Source organism: Corapipo altera, unplaced genomic scaffold (assembly GCF_003945725.1).
Source record: "Corapipo altera isolate COAL_440 unplaced genomic scaffold, ASM394572v1 1, whole genome shotgun sequence".
NCBI lineage: Eukaryota > Metazoa > Chordata > Aves > Passeriformes > Pipridae > Corapipo > Corapipo altera.
The window spans coordinates 30,260,392-30,282,522 of NW_020884873.1; the positions used below are offsets into that span (position 1 = coordinate 30,260,392).

Genomic DNA, 22,131 nt, shown 5'->3' on the forward strand with positions numbered 1-22,131 from the left:
GGAAAATCTAGTTAATATTTTCTTTCCCTTAGCTTTTTCATGAGAAAGAGAAATAATTTACTTGATGGTCAGTACTTCCAATTTTTGCAAGGCTGAGGAGAAACTGTGTTTCCAGGGGAGTAGAGAGTATTGCATTTCATTTAGTAGCAAGCTGTATTTGCCAGAATTCGACTCAGAAAGGAACAAGCCATGGGGTAATGTGGCAACCAGGAAACAAACCTGTCACTCTTTTACAGAAAGTTATTCTCTGGTTTTATTGATGTACAAATTATGATTTGAGACAAAACTACCCAACTTTTTTTCCCAAATTACCTGCATTATTTCAATAGCTTCAGCTACTGTCAAATAAGAGTTTCACAGGCCCTGATCATCTGGACCCATTTGAGTGACAAATCACTGAATTCTGTTAATGCCATAAAAATTTATGACTGCTTTCAATACTTCAGCAGATTTTGATCCAATAAAATTTTTATTATGCTGCAGAAAGAAATTACCTTTGTAATGATCTTACTCCCCAACCCGAATGTATTGCACAGTATGTGGAAGGAGCCGGCAAGCAGAAAGTCGCTCTTAAGGGAATGATTTTTGTGCAATCCATCAAGAAACCAGACATCAAGTGGATTTCTAATGATATTTAGATCTGCAGAAAGCTGGCAATAGAGACCCTTGCAGCTTATTAACCCCTTGATTTCTGACAAAGAGGAGGACCTCTGCAACTGCATATGGTGGTTTAGTTTTCTTTGCTGAAGGCCTGGGAAATCTTCTGTGACTTCAGGAGACTCAGTGGAATTTCTGAAACACGTGAAGTGACATAAGCAATAAACTATTAGTCCTATTCTGACTGGATCTCATTATGTATGCCCTCAGAGGTACTGATGAGCACATCATAAGCACCATTTCAGAAATGTACCTGTATAACCATCCGGGTTTTTTCCCCTTTTGTCTTGTTTTGAACTTAAAGGTTTTAAAAAAATGTATGCTAAGTTGGATTGAAAAAAACCAGCATGTCTTAAGTGGTTTTATTTTTTGGAGGTCAGTTTTTTAGAGTATTTTCTTCTTAATAGTTGTATGGTCAGGTACTATCACATTAAAATACTCCTGCAGAACTGCATGCTATCCTAAGTCTGAGATCTACTCTTAGACCTCAGAAAACAAAATTGTAAGCATCATTGTGCTTGCCAGCTTTGCCCCTACGGAGTCTAGATTAATAGACACTTGAGATAATAAGGCTGAGCTACTATTTTCCTTTGATATGAGTTAAAGAAATTGGATCAAGAGCAAGAAACACAATGGGACACTGGTAAAAGCAAATAGACATGGTCCCAAACTCCAGAGAATGCAAACTTTGCTTTCTCCACTCTGTGAGGTCAGGAAAGAAATTTTGCAGGAGGTATGTTATTCTGTGACTGCAGAAAGCAGAAATAGTATTACTGAATACCATGGCAAAGGAAGGGCTAGCATGAAGGTTATTTTAGCAGTCTCTTAAGCCAGCCTGAATATTCATTTTCCGTCACATTACACTACTATATGCTGAGACTATTTAATGTAGATATGCCAAGTAGTGGATTTCTTACACACGAAAGTATTAGTGACATCTTTCTTCCCTGAGTTTGCAGATTCAATTCTGCAATGTTTTCCCTCGTGGTCTTCTTACTATAAATCCATGGAATCCTTAAGAAAACTGGACTTACTGTAAGAAGAACTTTGTATAACTCACTCATTTCATCCACATGCTGCAGCTTAGTGAACTCACCGTTTATACAGTTGCAATTATTCTCTTTTCTTGTCCAGTTGAGGCACAGCAATATTAGCAAAAAGGCCCTATGTGTTCCCTGTTATTAGCTTCATCTTTTGTACCAATATCATGATTAATTTTACATCTGACATTAATCACAGAGATAAAAAATTCAGTCATTTTTACAAAACATTCTAATTTCACAGGCTCATGGGAATTTATTTCCTTATTATTGCTTTTGTTTCAGTAGTGTTCGATTTCAGATCTGTGGATTTAGTGTGGGAAAATACCCTTGGCTGTCAATTGTTTGTCATTTTTGCCTACATCAACTAAAAGACAAAGCTAGCTAATTTTCCTTAGGAAGCAACTGAAGGGGAAACACTGTCAAATTCCATCTGTCTGCAGTTCAGCTGGAAAGAGCAGAAACACCTGCCTGGAGGGATGGAGCTGTGCAGCTCTCTGAATCCACAGGATCAGAGTGCTCTTACTCCGATGCCCAAAGCCTGTCAGATGTAATTTGAAGAGACCTTTTCAAGCTTTCAGAACATGACATCATGGTAGCTATTTCTAAAAGCTAATCACAGATTAAGCTAATGAAAATTCAGGTGATCTTTATAAAAAAAGGATTATGCCCAGAAATACCATAAAATAAAATTGCTTCACGTTTAAGCATGCATGTTGTCTGGATACAATTTTCCAGAGCAGGACACTTCAATTTGAAGACAGTGCTACCTCATTTTGTAGATGAGGTTATAACTCATGACATTTGCCATTCTTTTCTGACTTTCGCTGTCTCTGTGACAGATCAAATCTCTTCATCTTGCGTATAAAATTTAATTAATAATTTTTGCACTTAGATGAAGCAAAAGCAATATACTCCTATTCAATCGAAGCTTCATCTCATTGTCAGAATTCATATCTATATTTTTAGAGCAAATAACCTAACAGTGTCTATAGTATTTCAAAAGGTAACACCTGGGCTTTGTTTGGTTTGAGTTGTGGACTAGCTGTAAAGGAAGGGGCAGTCTTGTTTGTAGTTGTGTTCACAGAAACATCCTGTGGGTCTTGTAGCTTTGGGGGACTCCCCAGCAAGTTGTTCTGTTCTGTGTCCCTCTCCCTCCACAGTCAAAGGTAAGGGCATGTCAAGAACAAGGACAGGACATTGCCCAAGTCCCAGGCTGCATTCCCAGCTGATCTCTTAATGGGCACCAACGGCTCTTTCTCATCCCGCCGATTATATAAAGCCTCAACACCATTCTTTTCTGAACTTTGTTCGTTGCTGAACTCTGCTGCATTAGGTATTTCAGTAAGGTGAAAATGTCTTATGATGAGAAGAACTGAAACTTTTTTCAGCTGGGAAAATCTTTGAGTGTCTGTGGCTGGCTTGCCTCAGGGACTGCTCCACAGATTTGAACTTGACATGTGTGTTGAGAGACAGTGTGACCAAAAGTGAAGGTATAGTGAAAGGAAACAGTCACAGAACACTTATAAAATATGAAAAAAATAAAATATGCGGTAGTTGGTTCACAGACAGGTCAAAGTGATGCAGGATGAGATTATTTTCCTTCAAACTGAAGGGTTTCACAGAATAAACAGAAGTCTTCTCTCTTACCCAAAGCAAGACACTCAGAAGAAACTAAGAAATTGCTATCCAGGATGATGATGAACCAAATAATGTCTCACCACACATATCTGATAAGCACCTGGCATATCTTGAAAAGCTGAATGAAACTATTCAGCATATTATTATAGTTACAAAAACTGTAAGTCTTTCCCACAGCACTCATAGAAAGAAGACAACCCAATTTTCTTGATGTTTTTACTTCATAAAGTAGTGCTTATATATTTTTCTAACCACAATCCACAAGGGGGGATGCACTAAGAGCCTGAGACAACATAGGCAAACTGTGAATTACCTTCTGAACTACTGAAGACATTTGAAAAATTCTCTGTATGTTTGTATCTCCTTTCTACTTCATTCTGAATGCAGAAAGACCTGTTCAATTTTTCTTTTGCAAAAATTATCACCCAAAGCAAGTCAGGCTTTTCTCTTCCATGATGAATCTCCTCAACCTTTCTTCTTTATTCATCAACTACTCTTGTATTTGGCCCTGGAACACCCTTTGCCATCCTGAATGTGCCAAAAAAATATGCATTGCTGGCAGTTTGGTTAGAAGAAGAGGGATTTGACTCTCAAGCCACGGAAGTGTCATGAGATTCCATCATGTAAAAATTACCTGCTTTTACACCTCTAACGTCAGGCTCATATTTTTCACATGCATTTGATCTTTCTTCCAGTGAAGTGCACCCCATGGCTAAAGAGCCACCTCCATCATCTTCAGCTTTGCTAATAGCCCAATGGAGAAAATGGTACAGGTGATACCTGTGGGACAAAGGGCTCTGCTCTGCAGGCAGCTGATGTCCCAGACTATGGGAGAGTTCAAGAGCCTGAATAAAGAGGCACACAAGACTCAGCCCCAGGTGAGAAGCAGAGACAATTTCTTCATCCTCCTCAGGTGGAAGTGGTATATGCAGTAGCATAGTATGGGCCAAAGGCATCCCTTCACTTTGATCACGCCGTGCATTATTGTTGTCCTTCCATCTGAAAGAGATCTCAGGGTGAGGCAAGCTAGAGCACTTATTATCCTTGTGGGTTCATAATAATATGTGGTAGATCTGCCATCACAGGTTTAAGACACAGAAAGTAGACATAGTCAGGAAACAGCTGTTCCACATCTGGATACACACTTCATCCCATGGTGTGGGGCACAACTGATGTTTTCCCTTCCCTCATGGAAGACAACAGGAAGTGTGAGCAGCTCTATAACACAGAAGTCAGGAATGGCATTTCTGTAGTGTGCTGGCAGGATGAACACCTTCCTGCAGAAATGACACCAGTATTGCTCTACTTGTCTAGTGTCAATGTTCTTCAGTCAGAAGATAGCAAATTCCCACCTGCAGAGGGTGGGCATTGCAACAATTAAGGAAGCAAAACAAAAAGGCAGGGAATTCAGGGAGGGACAGAGCTACTATGGTATGAATATTCCGCAGGGTGCTGGGCTTTTGGAAGTAAGTTACTGAATATTTCAAGAAGGAGAGGGAAAATATAATATCTCTTTCATTTATTCAGAGACTTAAGTAAAGTCTCTGAGGAAACGTTATTATAATTTCAAAGTATGAGAGTATTATAAATTACATTATAAAACATTCATTTAACTCAATATGTTCCTTTTACAGTTACGTGCAGATACATAGGAAGATATTTTGAACAGCACTAAAAACAAATAAGGGAGAAAGAACAAGGAAGTGAAATGAATGTAATTTGTACCACTGACATGGTCAAAATTTTATTATGGCTTCATAAATCTAACTGTCCCAAACTGTCCTTGGTAAAAGAGTGAAACAAATTACTGTAGTCGAATTCCCTGTAGGTGTAAATCTGTGACATTACTGTGGTCTCCATTCTCTGCCTGGGACTGAATCATTCTATTGGAAACACAACATTACTTTCTTACTTTGCAGCTGACAGGGATTATTGTTCACCCAGTTAGAATCTGGCAAAATAAAGGACTTAGAGAAACATCATGTCTCAGTGCTGTTTCTGAAACAAAATTCTTCTAGCCACCATTAAGAAACACCAGACTGAACCTGCTATGTTGGAAAGTCTCAGCCTCAGCTTACTAATGTAAAGATTTTTGCTTTTCCAATTGTATTAATAGAAGTGCACCTAATTTTATATTTTTTACTCAATTTTTGCTCTTCCTATGCTAGGATTTTATGCCTTTAATAAAACAGTTGAAAGCCACAGGTTGGAAAGTCCTTGGTTTATCATGGACATTGTCCTTCTGGATAGTAGTTTATTTTTCAGAAAAAGATCTTAGTTTGTAAAACCAATTAAATATGTGACCAATTTATTGTGATTAAAGATGAGTGAACATTTGGGAACTCGATTTTTACAAGAGCAGAAAGTAGCCGATTGAATATGATGACAAGTCCTGGCTGGAGCAAATGCAAAACTCTGGAGAGGATTACAGTTTAGTAAAAGAGTATTATAGATTTGCTCAAGAGCATTCATAAAGACACTGGGATAGTTCTTGACCTTGCAGCAAGATTCAGAATTTGCTACTTGACTGCAGCTCTGGAACACAGGGAGATAAACTATTCTCATTCCCAAAAGTAGTGAGATCTTTTGTCAAGGCAATCTATGCATAACCACATAGATCCATTTAGAAGGTGCATCACTCTTGAATAGCATCATGAGAAATTACCAAATCTTGAAAGAAAAAATTGTATTCATAAGTTATTTTTAAAAAACCATGAGTGACAGTAATCTAAATATTCACTTTCATTTGTTTGCATAATTCATTGGTCATACTAGTGTGCTCAGGATGCCTGTACTAATGGATTTACTTCACCTAAATTACTGGTGTAGACATGGGCTAGTTACTACCTTTTACTGATAGTCACCACAAAGTGGCAAAAGTCGAATCTTTGGGTGGTGATCTGGATCTGCAGTCCCAGTCCTGATGTCACTTTCAGTGGGTACACCAGTGAAGGTTAAGGCTAATAGTGAAGTGGGATGCAGAACAGTGTACTGCTGTATCAGTGGCTATAGTTATAGGAAAAGACAAGCATCAGAGAAAAATCCCCAGGTCTATTAATCAAATTTACTGAATGTTCTGAAAATATTTTGTTCCTTAAAAATTTCCTAAAACAGAAGTAAATAATAAGAGAAAATTTTCATGAGTCATTTTAAAAATAACCAGACTATTTTTCTCTAATGACACAGCAACTTTAAGATCAGTCTGCCCTGGCAACGTTTTATCTTTTAATTAGAAGGGGCATCAGTTGTGAATTCTTCCTTGCTGAATACACTCTAGGCAAACTTTTTTCTATAGAGAGTAAATTTAACTTGTTAAATGCTGCTGTAACTAAGGCTTTCTCGTATGAGAGCCAGATTATGACAAATGTCAGCATAGCTCATACTGGTGTTATCTTGTCATACTGGTGTTATCTTTTCATTCTATACTACAACTTTCTAAAGAGAATGAAGGACTTCCATTTAGCTGCAAAGAAAAAATGTTTCATCTCCGTAAGAACTGAGTAGAAAAGTGTCTTCAATTCATTAAGTGCTGAATATTAAAGCTATTTTTCTCTACATTTTTAAAATAATAAATAGTTTATTTGTTCTCAGATTGCCACATTTTCCTTCCGTTTGTATCAGTTATTCAATAAAGTCCTGCAGGAATGAAGGAGGGTTGAGGATTATACTGGATTATACTATTTGCATTGTATATTTTACATACACACATAGACACACGTGCATTTAGAGAAAATGTTCCATGGAACCACTGTACCCAGCAGAAGGAAAGCTCTTACTTCCAGTCCTGGGCTGAGTGTGTTTGCTCTCCCCTGACAGGCCATCTCTGGAAGCAGAGGATCTCTGAGCTCACAGCAGGGCAGAAGAGATGATGATGCTTGTTATTATTTTGATGCACAAAGATTGGAGGTTACCTGCAGCTCTTCAGTGACTCAATCAAGACTGGGTAAAAGGAAAACACAAATAAAACTACATACTAAGTAGTTTCACAACACTTTGGTAACCAAGTGCTCTTGCCGCATGGATTCTGTAAAATGTAGCATACTCATGCCTTCATCATTATGCATTCCTGGTCTATTTCAATATTCTTTGGTAGGTTCCACACTCACCACTTTGCAGTGACTATAATGAGGAATGATGATCCACGGGTGAGAATATCCTTGATTCAGTCTGCACTGCAATAGAGAAGAACACGTCAAGGGCAAGGCATCAGTATGCTGTTTACTAAGATCTTTTGAATCAGTCTTTGTGATGTACTCAGTGATTTTGGGCATATTATTGAATTTCAGTTGTCCTCTCACCAAGCAGCTAAGAATAGATTTTGCTATAAAAAGACAGTATTTTGCCATTCAGTATTCTTAACTTGCTCCAATATGGAAAGTTACCAAAAAAAAAGGTGGGGGGGGGGGGGGAGGAGGGAGGAAATCCATTACCCAGACTGCCCTGGAAATCAGTGGTTCAAGCTTTCTTTGGGAGATTTGAGTGCTCACCATCCCTCGAGTTGGAATGGTGTGACAGCCCCCTGATGGCAGAGGCTGAGGTCCCCTGAGCTAAAGCCACGGAGATTTGAAAAAACAGACATTTGTGCCAGTTGCTCTCAAAGACCTGTGCTCTGTTTTATTACTTAGCAGCAGAGCTCAGTGGAGACTTCCCTACAGGCAGGTCATTATAGAGCCTGAAAATACCCCAAACTCTCAGAAACTTTTCAAAGCCAGGCTGCAAGTGTGTGCTAACATCAGGAATCAGAACTTGGTCTCAGATCTTCGAATTCGTAGGACTTCTTGCAGCAGATTTAACTTTACATGAACCAAATGCACTGCTCTCCAATTTTGACATGTTCTTTTGAAGATATCTGATAGTGCAGGGGAATGTAAATCATTCATGGGGAACTAAAAATATTGATGATATGTTGTGATGTTTCCCCCTTGGTCTCAAATGTTTATCAGCCATATAGTTCTCTTTGCTTCTCTTGAGGATTTTAAATTTAAAATAAGCAAGTGAAATCCAGTCAAAATTTCCTTAAGGACATACCTGCTTTTCCCAAAGGAAAAGGTAACATCTGAAGCATGAATAATCTCTTTAACTAAATTAATATGCAGCAATGAGCTCTAGGTTTGGGCTTTGACTTAAGCTTAATTATCTGGTAGCATTGCAGAGATCATTTATTCCACCAGAATATCTTCTCTAGATATTATATAACTGCACTTCAAGGACTGTGCTCTGTTTTCAGGTTAATATTAGTGTATCTGAGAGCAATTTTCTTCACTGAGTTGGCTCCTGATTTACCTCAATATAACATCAAAACCAGAATATAGCCTCTATCTATATAAGACTAATGTATTTCCTTTCTCATATTTTGGTCATATAACACTTACAGGAACATCAAGTAGATATCTGGGGATCAACTGGAAGACTCTGTTGCCTGGGAAATACAGATATAGATTTTATAAATTGCAAGTGTCTTTTCTGCTGTATAACTTACTGGAAAATATGTTTATTTCATTCAAATCTACTCTTGTCCAGGAAACTGTTCATAAAATAGTTTCACTTGTCAATGAAGCAGCTTTGTATCACAAGGGTGGCTGATTGGTCAGAAAAGATAATTAACTCCCACTATGACTTTGCAAAGCATCTCCTCTGCTTTTACATCTGAGCCCATGGAAGAGGAGCGGCAAGAGGGTTTCTCAGATCTTGATAACCTCCTCAGCTTCTGATAATAATCAGGATGGCAATTTGTGCAGGTGTCCCTAGACTTTGTTTGAGGAGATGATCTCTGAAGAGCTTTGACATTGCTGCCATGAGTTGTTCAGTGCTATCCCCAGGTTGAGTGACAGCTGTCTGTCTGATAAATCTGTTGGTTTGAACAGTGAGTAGCCTATGATCTCAGCATTCATCTCATACAGGTCTTGGTTGCAGCCCATCCTATTTTGGCTCAAACACAAGTCCTAGAATATGTGTCCTTATAGTTCTGCAGTATAGGTAGCACTCTGATGTTCAAAAGCACCTTCATGCATCCATTTTCTCTTCTGTCAATTTAGGCATCTTGTCTTGAAATTTTACTTCTAGAACACAGTTTTTCCCTAGGAACAGAAAAATAATGTGGCACTGGGGCAGTACAGCTGAACTCTTCATGACCTTCTGCAAACACTCACAGGGCAGTACCTGTCAAACCATCCCATGAGGTTGGACTCATGCATCAGTTTTTAAATATATTGTAGAATCATAGCGTAGAATGGCCTGGGTTTGCTTTCCTTTGCAATCAAACAGCTCTAAAATAAACCATATATATATGTAAACATTGATCATCTAGTATTGATTTACTTTAATTCAGCTGAAGGGATTTATTTAGCAGAAAACAAAAAGTTACTTCTGCCTTGTGGGATGGGTCATAACCTTAAAGATCATATAATTCCAACCTCTCTTCTGAGAACAAGGACACCTTCCACAAGACCAGGTTGCTCAGAGCTCCATCCAATCTGACCTTAAACACTTCCACGGGTGCGACACCCACTATTTCTCCTGGCAACCTTTTCTAGTGCCTCACTGTAATTTTAATTTTTGACATAGGCTTGCTTTTCCATTAAGAATACCCAAGTCCACAGGTCTTTCTCCTGTGATCTTTCTAACAGAAACATGATCTAGACTATGTTTATGAAAGAAACTTGGACCTTTCTCCTTCCAAGTGATTCCTACTTTGGCTTTGTTCTCTGCCCTCCTTTACAATTTTCTCTGCCTCCTCGTCTGGCTCTGGTGCTGGTCTAGCCCAGGGGTGGATGGGTCCCTGAAGCTACTGCACAAAAGTTTTGTGTGTATCTCCACAGGAAAAGAAGAGAAAACAAAGATTAAAATGAAGGGGAAGGACAAAATAAAAGAGAATACAATGTATTTTCTTCCATCCTCTGTAAGAGTTTTCTCTTCCTAAATGCCAGTTCTTCCTACTGTCAGGAGTCATGTTTCAATATATTCAGAAAAGACAGAGGAAAATAACAAACTTGGCAACCTAACAAGACACAACTTCATTGTAGCAAAATGAATGGAAAAATCATTCAACATTTAGAAGTAGTGGAAGAGGTAAGGTGGAGCAAAAGGCAATGAAGCCAAAATACCCAAAATACCCAAAATATAAATGTTCTGCTGTGGGTCTTGACTGAATCTTGTTTTGTTGATATAATTCAATAAATACAAGCAAAGTCCTCCCAAGCCTGCATACATGAATCAAAACACTCGTTTTCCTTCCTTAAGTAAGTGCTTTAGTTCAGCTAATCAAACTTCTGAAACTCTTGAAACACATCAGGTACTCACTATTCTGATGTCAGGTTTTTTTCATCCTGGGTCTAGTACATGGTGGGTAGGAGCTTACCTGACTCACTGACCTGCCCTTCTGGAGCTCTCGGACTCGCAGCGGTGAGCATTAGAGCCTGTAAGAGGAGCTCACCGAAGCTCCAGTTCTAGCTGTCTGTACATGATGAAAGACAACTACTTACTGAAGTCAACAATAATTTCCACCTTTCCTTCTGAATGCTGGATCAGCATTCAGACTCGAATTAGAGGAATGACTACTGGAAAAGCATACTGTACAAAAATAAATTCTCTTATTGGAAATCAAATTATAAGAGAAGCCCATCACTTCAGCTTATGGAAATTTGTCCTTACTTCTTAGTAATTTCTTTGATGGCCATTTCTTACTCCTAGAGATTAGACTTTCACCATATACTCTGCATATCACTGTCCTATAATTTATGTGTCATGTAAGAGCATGTGATTTAATCTGTGCTGCCCAGACTGAAAGAATAAGCATAGTGGGCTAAAAATTCCTTTGATGCATACTAAAGATGGATATTCAGAAGCCTGAACAGTATTTCTAGTGTAATATTCATGCAATGTTCATAAGTAAAACCACAATTGTTTATTAAGTTTATGGGAGAAGCAGAAGAAATAGTACATGGAATTATCTGGTCATGTTATTATGGTAATTTTTGTATTTACTGATTAGCTCATGACATCACCCTGTAAAAAAACCTGCCAGTTACTCTTGTAGATGGACAAACATCTACAAGATGCAGATGATCCTGGTCTACAGTTTCACAACCCTGTCAGAATAAAATGCAGTAGGAGGAGTGTGAAGCTTTGCAATGTGCACCTTTTCAGCTATAGGAGAGTCTAAAATACAACTTTAAACTCATGCCTGCTCTACTTACTTCCTGAGATTGTGTCATGATTCACTGTAACTGTAACACAATCAACAAAAGAGGTTTTGTAGTTGAGGGAACAGCATTTTGGTACCTCTATTTGTCTGCGCTTTAACTGCAAGATTCTTTCTGCTTTGGCTTCCTGATTTTATATTCCATCTGTATTATATTCCATCTATTCCATCCACTGAAGGATGAGCCAATATTTCTTGTGATGTTGCAAATCTAAACTAATCTTGTTTATCCCAAAGAAGGCACGTTATGAGAACAGTTTGTTGGAACACTGGTTGTGGTTGCTGCACTGAAAGATTCATGTTTTGAAAAGAATCCTGTTTATTTACTCTGAATTGGTCAGTCACCTTTATCAGGTTTCCTTTACATCCAAAATCTCCTTGCTGTTCAAACTGACAGAATGCAATCAGATAGAAATGCAAGTCTCTATATACTTATTTTTATCTGCGATATGATCCATGAAACTGTGCCCTTTATCCCATTGACTCCTTCTAAAACTGATTGAAAGAATTTCTTGAAATAGCTTACCAGGCCAATTTGCAGAAATAAACAGTGTAACTTGTGTAAAAGCTTTTCCTTTCAACTTTTTAGATTAATTTCTTTTTATATATAAGAAGATGATTAGAAGAAATCTGATGAAGTAAGACAATGCTGTGTCATTTTTTATATAAAAGGCCCCTCAATCATGAGTAACATTACTTTGTTCTGATATTATATGGTCTTGAAAGTTCCCAAAATCCACCTTTGAGACCTGAAGTCTGTCCAAATAAATAACATAAAACCACTTTCTATTTTGTGATTTTTTTTTTTTAATTAGGACACAAGTGGAATGAATCTATTAGATTCACTTTGTACACACTGTGCAATCTTAATTTATTAAGAGAGAGATTTTACTCACCGACAATTGTTTTTTTTTCAGTGACTGATTACCTTTTTTGGCATCATTTTGGAGCTGAGTAATATCCAGACTAAGATGAAACAGGACCTTTGTTTTGTTTTGGAAATGATCTTTATTTTTTTTTCAGAAAGTATTTTCCAAACTGCTAGTCTATGTGGAAAAAAAAAAAAGTCTTTTTCAAATGGCAGATGAAAAGTTAGTGTTTTCCTTTTTTTTTTTTTCTGGATTTCCATCTATGTCTGACTCTATCAGACAGTCAGAAGGCATGCTTATCTGTAAGGGAGGTTTGATTAAAGCTGAAAGGAGTCTGTTACATGCATGAACATAAAAGCATCTAATTTAAACATACCAGAGAATCTTAGAATGGCTTGGGTTGGAAGAGACCTTAATGATTATCAAGTTCCAACCACTCACAGGGACACCTTCCACTAGACCATGTTGCTCAGGGCCCCATCCAAAACGGCCTTGAACAGTTCCAGGGATGGGGCATGCACAACTTTTCTGGGCAACCTGTTCCAGTGCCTCACCACCCTCACAGTAAATTTCTTCCTAATATCTTATGTAAACCTACCTTCTGCCTGTTTGAAGCCATTCCTTCCCCAACTCTCTCAGCATTTCCTTACAGGAGAGGTGTTTCATCCCTCTAATAATCTTTGTAGCCAAAAGTCTCATTAACGTGAGGAGAGAAAACCTGATCTCTGTTCTTATCCAGTGATGATCTGATAGTTATACACTCTGTATAAGTGGGCACAGGGACCTTGTTTTGCTCAGTTCAGCTGAAGGTCAAATCCGCATGGTGGAAAAAAACCCAGTCTCCCTCTTATCAGCTTATTTTACGGAAAGATGTCCCCACCTCCTACCCCTCACATAGGGTTATTTCGCTTTTAATTAGATCAGAATCTGATGAGTGCTCACTGTGAAAGACTTGTATGAAGGATATTAGAAAGGAAGGAACCAAACGGGACAAAATGTTGGGGAGGTGTTGGGAGGTCAAACTTACCTTCTGTCATGGACACTATACATGTTTAAAAGCATGGGAACATCTTGGTTCTTTCGTTCTGTGAGATTTCTCTGGCGGTAGAGAAGGATCCCAAAATGATGCAGAAATGGGATGCTTAGCATTTATGGTCTTCAGCTCCATGGACTATGATGAATCAGTCTCGAACAATAGAGTGAACAAAACATAAGCCTAAATTAGATTAAGAGTTGCTGCATATTTTAGAAACAAGAGTAGCTATGTGACTTGAGAAATCTAAGCAGAAATAATTAGAGTTCTATTAAGAGCTAGTGTTTAATTATGGCTGACAAGAACTTAATTATTTAATCAAATAAGGTTTTATTACTAATTCATCTATCTTTAGAACACCACGACAGATGGAGAAGATTTTCAAACATGCTTGTACAAAAATGTAGGCTGACAGTTTCCCAATATGATAATACAAGAAGCTTGATGTAAGCTGTTGAGTTTTTTTTACTTACTACAAAAGGATTTGTTCTTGAAGCAGTTTGCCTTTAGCAAAAGTCTTTTATTGTATCAAATAACTTTGGTTTCACTTTTCTTGTTAAGGGTACTCTTGGAACAAATCAGATATGATAATTTGTGGAGAATGATAAGCAGGCAAATGGAGTCTGCAAATCTGACAATGGATGAAGAATAGTTTGGGGAATTTAAGAAATGGAACTCTTTGCACTGATAGAATATTAGCTGACACAGAAAATGAAGGGGTTAATAACATATATACTTAGAACCACCCATTACATAATAGGAGTGATGTGCTTATATCAAATGAAGGAATGATTATACATTTCTTTGAGGAAAAAAAGGACCAGCTTTGAACATCCATAACCCAATAACTTGTGACATCATGTTTCCAATGACAGTGACATTATAAAAATTGATATTACATTGAAAGAAAATGATGAGTGCTCACCTAAAACCTTTCTCTAAGCAAAACTAAGTAAACAGCTGGATTAAATGACAGGAATTTTACTGTGCCTCTGATTGCTTCTTGGGGCACTAAAGCATCAAAGTTTGAAAGAGTTCATTGTTTGTGCAAATTCACAGGAAAAATATCTAAACAAACTCAAAAAATTGTCAACTAACTGACAGCTGGCCCAAGACTATTATGACTAATTAGTTTTTAAATAATTAAGGCAGTGAGTTACATCTTTGGAGGATTCAAGTAAGGGGTTCCAGTCATAGTGCAGAAGCTGTACTGATCAATGAACAGACAGGAGTCAACTACATATGGTGTTGATAGGCTTTTTGCACTAGTTGATTTGAATCTTTTTCCCCCGGTACAGTGAATTCCTCAATTATGCTTCCAAAATACCTAGATTAGAAATGAGGAAAATTTCTAGAATCTACAAAATGGCAATTCCTTAAAATAAGCAATCAGCTCACCTGTTACCATGGAACTGAAAAACATAAAAAATTCAGATCAAACTTTGCTATAGATCCTTGACATAGAAGTAACTCAGGGCAACTGAAAGGGTGAAAATGCTCAGCCAAGAAAACAGTGACTTCAGTAGACCCTCTCTCAGTTGTACTGATGCAAATGGGAAGATTGCCACTTTCTTCTCTGATGGGAGAGTGTTCTTTAGATATTACAACTGTGAATTGGTGGCATGAACATTAACTATCTAGTAGAAACATACAGAGAAAAGAAGGGAAGCAGATTACTCCTGCTTCCCAAAGGAAAAATGAAGTATAAAGCTTGTGAAAGTATGGAAAGAACTAGATTCCAGAAGAAAATTGTTTGTTCTATAAAATTCTCGCATAATAAAACAAGTAGATTTGGCCAATTGCACTTGATTTTGTACAAAATTTTAATTTTTTTTTTTTAGATAAAATTTTGTCATCCAAAACCAAGCAGTTTCTTCCAGTGATATAAATTTATTACTGTTTGTTCCACTCAAACTGTGGAAGGTTCTTGAAATCTGGCATGGATCTCTTCTATTTGTAGAATGTATACAAGTAATTGCTGGACCAAAACACAACGTTTGCTATATGATGTGCAAAAATTAAAGTAAAATACAAGAATTATCATCGGCAAGAGGAAAACTCTTATCTCTCATATCTAGATTTTAATTTTTGTTGCTTTGCTATGTATGTATCTGTTTTGTAAGAGTAGTCTGACCATTATCATTGAACAAAGTAGCTGGTGAGCCCTTGTCTTATGCTTCTGCTGCTATAAGTTTGGACTGAAAGATATAGTTTACAATTTTATAAGAAATCCCATTGTTTCTTTTCTGTGGAAATGGAAATTAAGCAAAAATTTCCCAAATAGTAAAGAATACTGAAATGACAAAATTATCAGAAACTGCTTGAACAAGTTTTTTGATATTAGAAAAAGGTTAGGTAATAATTATATAAATTATATGAATTGTTGACAGACAAAATTTGGGTGACAAATTTTGTCACCCAAAATTTTATATACTTATGTCACCGAACTGTACGTTTCCTTCAGCAGAAAACATGATTGTTCTACAGATTTACTCAAAATCATCCTACCAATAATGAAGCATGTCTCAGTCAAGCACAAGGTCTAACTACTAAAGTTGCTCTACATCATTGACTTAACACGCTACTTCAGGAGATAACAACGTCAAAACCATCCATGTAGTGAGTGTGTGCATCCCACATGTGTGCATCCCAGTGCTAGTTTCTTCCTGTTTAAACCCAATGAATCAGGAACACTTTGCAATGGATAAGCCAAATCAGCTCAGTGTGGCTCATGAGAGCTTCCTCCTGACAGTCAAAAATGGTCCCAAACCCAGTGCCAGCCCAGCTGTTGCTCACCACGCGCATAACCAAGCAAGCATGCACAACTCATCCCAGTTACGGATAGAGTTTAACCTGAAATTTAAAATCGCTCATGGCCACCATGGATTGGTCTCCCCTGCTTGGAGAACAAAAATAATGTTGTAACAATTAGAAAAAATACATTGAAACAGAAATGTTTGTGGCCACTAGGTGACACAAAAGGAAAGTAATACTGAGACCTCAGGTTTATTCTGTGAGCTGACAAAACTGTAGATAGGTTCTCAATGTTTATTGCATTATCAGGACCTCAGCAAGGTGCTTTCCAAGTGAAGGAGGAAGCTGAAGACCTTGAGAGATATTAAATGCTTTTAGAGAGAGATACTTAGATATATGCATCTAAAATATAAAATCAGTAACATTGTAAGTATAAAATAAATGTACAGAAAAGACTTTTAACAGCAAAACAAGATGCAACTTTGAGGACCTGTTTGGTTTAATAAAATAGAATATATAGGCATGATGGTTTTCAGCCTATTACTCACTTTGAGCGTATTATATGTTATCGTTTTGCAGCTCAAAGGCACATGTCAAAACACCTGCATGACTGATTATATTATATGTAATAACAGCTGCAGCATTTCAGTCTTTTCATTTGCATCTAATATTACCCCTGCAGTTACTGAAACTGCTTGGACACAGTTTTGCAGGGAGAATTGTGAACTGTAAGACTATCAAGCTCTTTGGAGCTCTCTTTAAAAAAAAAGTATCAGTCAAGTGACTACAGTGTGTCTCGCTCTATGTTAGGCTGGAATATACTTAGCCGATGGTGTTTGCTTTCTTCTACTATGAGCTCCTGGGCTCTGTCACACAAACATTTCTCATTTCATGATTCACTGGTCTGAGGCACCACAAAAACCCCTTTGGAGATGTTACAGTTGATCATTTCCATCTGTCTCCCATACATGTACAAACTCCACAGCTGTGACTCTAAAATCTGTATGGTATTTTAGATATCAGCTTTATAATACTATGTGAAATGCCTGTGATTTATCCTTGTTTGTTGTACAAGTACTGACATTTTTGAACCCTACTGGGAATCAAAGAATTAATATTTCTTTAAAAGTTTTTGTTTCTGTTCTGGTTAGTAGTAACTTTTGCTTGTGGGCATTCATCAAGTACTGCACAATTGAAGTTACTGAAAGAAAGGAAAAATTCATTTCCCTGCATAACGAAAAAGTAGTTGCTGATTTGCATCATGTAACACTTTTTTCAGTGATGTACTATATAATAGTTCTTTCATCCTATCAGTTTTAAAAAGAATGAAAGTATATTATTTTTATATAGAAATCCTTTCACCTGTGCCATTATAAATTGCAGATTCTACCACCATGAATTGAAGCATAAAAGTCTTACAGCATTTTTTTTTGAGAGCAGCTAATACCATCCCTTTGCAGTTAGAATAAATACCATCCCTCTGCAGTTAGAATGAGTTTTATTTCTTAGAAAGAAATAAAGAACAAATGACATTGCATTTGGTAATAAAGCATCCAGCCATAACATCAGAAATGACCTGCATTAAAGGCACCGATCTCTGTAGGTAAAAACACGGTCAAATTCCATATCTGAACCATTTTGGAGAAGTTCTCTTCAGGGCAGTGGTGTAAGCAAGCTTGCAACATGGATCTCGTGTTGGTGGTGTTACAGCCATGAGTGTCACTTCACATGTCTGCAACATCTGGCCTGTAGGATGGCTTCTGGGTCCCGTGCAATTTGATGTCCCAGGGTCCTTCCGTGGTAAGTGGAGTTCTATACCAGGTCAGTGAGGCTGGGAGCTGCTATTGAGAGCTACTGAAAAGGAGGAAGGGAAGTCAGAGTTGTCTCCAGCTTGACTCTGTCCTCAGGACTGCTGTGGCACAAGGGCAACTGCAGCAGCCTGTCCTTCTTCCCTCACCCCTCTACAGGTCCCCATTACTTTAGTTAAAAGATGAGCGTGAGTCATACCTTTATTTTTTTAATATTTATTTCAAATTAACATAGCTATAGTAATGTTGGCACCATTCCTTTCCTTGCAACAAAATAATTCTTCCCATCTTTATCTGTGATTTAGGAGAGTAGGGTTCATGTCTATCCCTTAGAGGTTTGTACCTGCTTTGCTAAACGACCTGGCTCCTTAGGGACGTTTCCCATGGTACCTGCTATTATATGCATGAAAGCATGAAAATCCTGGAAAGAGTTTACCTGTCAGCATGATTATGCAGTTAGAGTACTCCCTTGGGACAAGCAAAGACCCAGGCTCTAGACATTCTTATACAGTCTGTTTATATATTTCACATGCACCACTCCTAAGCTGCAGTGTCTAAACAGTCCTTGGAGGAGAGACAACACCTGAGGCCTCCTCCTACCCAGGGGAATACCCTAACAAATAGGCACAGGAGAAATGTTCCCTTTTGTACTCTGATTAAAAGGGACACAGATGTGATTCAACTCTCAGCTCTCAAGTAGGTGGAGCAGAGGGTCAGGGTTCTTTCCTGGGATGCAGATTTGAAAATTCTCTGGTAAAGGAGAAAAACGAACCTGGCTTTCTCAAACTGTGACTGAACTGGCTGTTACCAGGGTGGAATAGGAGAAGCAGGTGTGGCAGTGACCTTTACCAAGAGGTGTAATCCACTCAGGCAGCCCTGAACCTCCACAGAGAATGCTTAAAGAATTAAAACTCTTAAGGAATGAGATGAAGTTTTCAGGAGTGTAATTTTGGACACAAGCAATTAAAGTAAGACTTCTCCAAAACAGAGTCTGTTTTGGATTTAGCTCCCACATAATTCTTTGAATTTAAATGTCATAACCTACTAGGGAATTCTCCTTTATCACACTTTAAATACCTAAATGATTTGACCTGCTGTGTCCTGACTGGCATTAAGTTCAATGCCCATCAGCATTCATGGGGAAGATTCACCAAGAAATACAGATACAGGGATGGATCAAGGATGGTTTTTGGATCACACTGGCTTTCTCTTGAGGCCCCTCATTTCACTGTTATACAGAGGATTGGCCTTTCTCAAATTGCACAGCATGATTTTATTATAGGCCAGCTGTTAAGGTTCCAGGACCCTTCAGCTTTTTAATTTCTTTTTCTTCCTATAGATTCCTACGTGTTAAATTCCTAACTGGTTTCATAGGAAATGGTGTTACTGCTCTTATGTTAAAAAATTAGAGGCAGCCTTAAAAATTTCCTTGGAAGAAAATGTGCATTTTGTGCTCCAGAGTAGAGTGTCTCCAGCTAACAGCAGTTAATGTCAGGTGTAATCAGGTGCTATAAGTCTCTTCACTGGGGTCACACTGATGACTGGTAAACAACACCTGCAAGGCCGACAACACAGAAACACATTAAGGTGATAAATAAGTGCAGAAATAACAAAAAAAAATACTGTCTGCTAAATTTGCATTTTCATACATGGATGTGTGCCTCCTCAGAAAATAGTTGCTAGTTTGAAAATGGATAAGGAGAAGTATAATTTTAGTGACACAGTCCTCAGAAGAATGAGCAGGTTCTTTGCAAGCAAAGGGACTCCTATTGAAGGATGCTGTGGTTGCTAAAAGGATATGCAAGTTAAAGAGGGCAGAATTTCCTAGAAGAGAAACCCATTCGGAACCACTAAATATCAGTCGAGTCAGTATGGCTGGTCTTCTGTGAGAATCACAGACCCTGATGAAAATCTTGATTATACTGATTATACTGACTCTAACAATAATGAAAATTTCCAGCAACACAGGTTTTAACTAATCTAGAAACAGTTATCCTAGTGGTTAGAGAAAAGACAGATTGTTTTGATTTAGATAAAATAGAGCCCTCTGGTATGCTATCATTTATAAATAATCTGAGGATATGTTTGAATTTTCAGAGACAATGGATAGTTCACTGTGAGAACAATTTACATTTACAATTAATCTTTAATATTTTTGTCTTTTTTTCAGGTTTTTTTAGGCTATTTTTTCTGTATTTTATATTTTACCTTTGGACATGTCTTCAACTTTGGATGAATTATTTTAAAAATGTAGGTATGAGACATGGCAGAAACTTATGATTTATGCCTTAAAGATTTCTATACACAAAGTAGAGGCTGAAGAGGTAAAATTTTTATAATTTTGAAGATGATAGTAATTATCCATATAAAGTAAGCAAAACTACAGTGTACCATTCAAAATTTCATTCCAATTTGAAAGGGAACCCTGTTCCAGCTCTATTAGATGTGATGCCATCATTGTATTTGAAAAAACTCTTTTTTTATTGTGCCCCCCAATTCTGTCCAGCTTCAACTCCAGCTGAGTTTTGGCCACACAGATTTTCTCCCTACGGTGGCAAGCAAAATCTCTGAATTCTTCCCATGTCACTTGCTTCCACTGGGGATACAGCTTCCTTTTTTTGCCTTATTTCCAAGAGAAGATCCCTGCTCAGCCAAGCTGACCTTCTGCCTCACCTGCTTGAGTTCTGATATTTAGGAATTGCCTGCTCCTGTGCCCTTAGGAGGTGATGTTTAAAAAGTGACCAGCACTGATGGACTGCAGCACCTGCAAAAGTATTTTCCCAGAAGACCTTTCTTAGTAATTCCCTGAGCAACATGAAGTCTACTCTCTGCGTGTCCAGACTTGAGATTTTGCTGGCACTTTTCCTGCTGTCAACAGAGATTTTAAACTCAATCACCTCCTGGTCACTGTGGCCAAGACAGCCACCAGGCTCCACATCGCTCACAAGATCCGCTCTGTTGACAGGCAGCAGACCAAGAAGGGCATCCTTCCAAGGCAGTTCCCTTAGGATCTGTTCTGTAAAGTTGTTATCCAGGTTTTTTAGGAATCTTCTGGCCCAAGCTGTACCAGCTGTGTGATGCTCCAAGTTAATTTCTGGTGAGTTGAGGTCCTCCATAAAAACAAGGGCAGTTGACTTGGAAGTGTCCCTTAGTTCCTCAAAGAATAATTCATTGGCATCATCGTCCTGTCCAGGAGGTCTATAGCAGACTGCCACGATGAGGTCCACGTTACTTGTTTGCCTCTTGATTCTTACCCAGAGGCTCTCAACATTGCCAGCTGTGAGCTCCATACATTCTAACCCTTCTGTTACATACAGTACCACCCCTTCACCTCTTCTGCCCTGCCTATCCCTCCTGAAGAGCCTGTAGCCATCCAACAGGGCACTCCAGTTACAGGTCTCATCCCACCAGGTTTCACTTTTGCCAGTGATGTCACATCTCTGGGACTGGGCCAAAGCTTCAAGATCTTGTTTGTTTCTCATGCTGTGCGCATTGGTGTAGAAACATTTCAGGCGTGGTACCTTGCAGCCAACAACTCCTGAAGTAGACTGAGGGATCCCACTAGTGCTTGTTTCCTCAAGTTTTGGCACACCATCCCATTGCTCATCACTGGCGAGTCTGGTTTTGTCCCTTTCCCCCTATCAACAAGCCCTGCTAGCTCCTGTGCTAGAACTTTTTTCCCCCTCTGACGTAGGTGCATCCTGTCAGGTGTGAGTAGACCAGGTATTGAGTAAATCATGCCATGCTCAAAAATCCCCAAATTTTTCCAATTACACCAACCTCAGAGGCACTTGTTGACCTGATGGATCTGCCTATTCTTATCAGTATTATTTCTTGTTACTGGAAGGATTGAGGAAATCACTACCTGTGCTCCTGATCCCTCTACCAATTGTCCCAGGCCCCTGAAGTCTCATTTGATTATCCTTAGACTTCTCATTGCTATTTTGTTTCCGCTAGTTTGAACAACCAACAGTGGCTAGTAATCAGAGGGCCTTACTAGACTAGAGTCTTTTCCAGTAATGTCCCTTATCTGAGCCCCTGGGAGACTGCAGACTTCCCTGTGAGTTGCATCTGGTCTGTGTATCAGGCCCTCTGTTCCCCTTAGAAGGAAGTCTCAGATTATGACTAC

The 22,131-nt window shown here is 38.4% G+C and overlaps 1 protein-coding gene across 1 annotated transcript in view; it reads left to right on the forward strand.

Annotated features, from left to right (window-relative positions):
• The window catches only part of KCNC2 (potassium voltage-gated channel subfamily C member 2), a 257,075-nt gene that overhangs the window by 181,504 nt on the left and 53,440 nt on the right, over positions 1 to 22,131 (forward strand). The gene's annotated exons all lie outside the window — the stretch shown is intronic.